Source organism: Nilaparvata lugens, chromosome 2, assembly GCF_014356525.2.
Source record: "Nilaparvata lugens isolate BPH chromosome 2, ASM1435652v1, whole genome shotgun sequence".
Classification (NCBI taxonomy): Eukaryota; Metazoa; Arthropoda; class Insecta; order Hemiptera; family Delphacidae; genus Nilaparvata; species Nilaparvata lugens.
The window spans coordinates 65,905,464-65,908,053 of NC_052505.1; the positions used below are offsets into that span (position 1 = coordinate 65,905,464).

The window sequence follows — 2,590 nt, forward strand, 5'->3', positions numbered from 1 at the left end:
CCATGATTGAGTTTTGATGGACCAATTTTTCAAATTCAGTTGTAGACTCACCACTTGTACCAGGTTCACACAATGTAACAGCACAAGTATCCTTTGAACTAGTTCCTAAATTTTTATTAATAACAACTTTAGATTGACTAGGAAAAGGTTCCAGTAAAGCAGCTGGATTCGGTGATGGTGGTCTAGATGGAGCAATCAAGCTTTGTAGTTCAATAATTCTATTATAACAATCAATAAAATGTTTTGCAAAATTCGAAAGCTCATCCAAATTTTCAGTTAAGACAAGAGTTTCTTCACTCTCTGTTTGTAAAAATACAATAATTTGTTTCATCTTATTTAAATAATGCATAAATATTGACTCAATTTTTACTACATTAGCTATGATTACAGTTCTGTAATATCCAGTTTGCACACCATTTTGTACAGTGTCAATAAGTTCCATTACTTTTGGAAGTTTTTCTCTAAGACAATTGACTGACTCATTATAACTTGACAAATTATGAATAATTTGATTGGTACTATTACCTGCTAATGAACGATAGCTAGATCTAAGATTACTCACATTGCATGACTCAAGACTTGACAAGTCTTCTCCCAAGGCCATGAGTTCAAAAACAAGGTTAGGTTTCACAAGATAATCAGGAATAATTTTCTGAGTTAAAAATTTACTCAGATCAATTTCATCAGAAATAGTCTGATTTAGTTTTTCCATGATTACAAAATCGATGGTTATAGCAAGTGAAACAATTCAATACGGTACAAAATACAAATCATGAAAATAATTGCTCAGTACTAAGCTCTCTCTCAGTAACCATACTAAATAAATTATACTTCAATTTCAACCAAGATTTCCATATAAATTAAAAGGCAGAACCACGTTCTGCTACCAATTGTAACCAACCCTATTTGAGTAATCTCAAATAAGACTGCCTAACAAGTAGGAAGCAATGCTGGTCATGAGGGCCAGTGAATATTTTGGCAATCCTGGTTGAAATAAAATTTAAGCCAAGTCCGATTGAATCTTATATTTTCAACATTAAAAATCAATTTCATTTCTGAAGTTACAAAATATTCAGTTTACAAGTTTTGATTATTAAATCTATGTTAGTAACCCGGTAGGCCTACAACTGAAGCTTCAGTGTGATGTGGAATCGTAGATAAGCGACGATTAACGAAGTTTGAAACTCATAAAATTCGATGGACTTGGTTGAATTAGAAGCCGAATTGTAAAACAAGTGTTCTGCTTACCCCACTTCGAATTGTAAATGGAAATTTAACTTTCATACTGTACTTGAATTCCAAAATTTGGAATTTGCTTGAGTTTATGGAAAATGTTTAGTCTCCTACATCCTGTATTTATCCTGGTATTATATTTGTCCGGTCATTCAAAATTAATGGTAAAATAAAAAAAACCTGTTTGGAACAAAAGAAATAGAATAAAATCTAATAGATACAAGCATCATGTTGATGTTAACCAGAGTGGTTAACATGCAATGTTGGACAGGTTAATTACAGGATACATTCTGTAGAAACATGGTACCGTAAGAACAGCGGTAATAAAATATTATTATGACAAATCTCAAATAATTTAATAATAATAAATCTCAGAGGAATACGGTAAAATTAGTAAGCAAAATAGTTCAGATGAATAAAATAACAAAAGGAAATTATAAAATATCAGAAGGCTTAAATCAGTTACACATGGAGGGATAAAGTTGATTCAAATTCTAACAGCTTCTTTACATTATTTGATAAATTTCAAAATAGGATGTAATCAAATTTATATTGAATTTATAGATGATAAAGAATTAATTAATGAAAAAACTAGGCAAATATGAGATTTTCGATAGAATAGCAGAATAACCTACAACATAGAGACAGTTACAAGTATAACTTACCCAACTGGGGTTATTCAAATATAAAATTCAATCAGGCATTGTAGATTTACATTTATGCTACTTTAGCATAATTTAAAAGAAAAATTTTGTAGTAAAAAATTTAGATATTTCATAATTCAAATCACATGCTACATTTTGAGATGCCACAGCTAGGCCTTTTAGAACAAGAAGAAGAGGAAATCGCTGGCTGGTCAACCGACAAGGCTTCGTCCAGTTGTACCAATCCAACAAATCAAAATTATTAACTAGAAATTTAATAAATGGATATTCAAAGTTATGTCCAAATAAGGAGAAAATAAAATAAATAAAATAAAATTAAGTAATTAATAAATTTTTGGTACAGAAAGACGAATTTGTTTAAGATATATGCAAAAAACCAGAATATGGAACTTTTAAATAACCCCCACCCACTTAACACAGGAGGTAGGAGTGAGGACTTTTGTAATGTTTACCTACTTACTATCCTTAAAAGTGTTGTGGGGTCAAAAATTGTATTCATAATCTTTCATTGACTGGACTGGACTCTGAGTCAGTAATGTTATATGACAATATTAGCCTATATTTATTTGTTTGAAAATGTTTATTTTTTATTTTATAACAAAGTTATATAATTTTTTGTAACTTTTGTGATATAAAATTGTTTTATAACAGTTAAATAGTATAAACGAGGCTTAATCAAAACACTGATTCTT

The 2,590-nt window shown here is 29.8% G+C and overlaps 1 long non-coding RNA gene across 1 annotated transcript; it reads right to left on the reverse strand.

The window, feature by feature from the left end:
* Window positions 1-1,010: 1,010 nt before the first annotated feature.
* On the reverse strand, window positions 1,011-2,234 carry LOC120350119. Its single transcript, XR_005570640.1, has 2 exons — window positions 1,899-2,234; window positions 1,011-1,413 (listed from the first exon to the last, which is right to left on the reverse strand). It is a non-coding gene; the product is annotated as an uncharacterized LOC120350119 (long non-coding RNA).
* Between the last annotated feature and the right edge of the window lie 356 nt (window positions 2,235-2,590).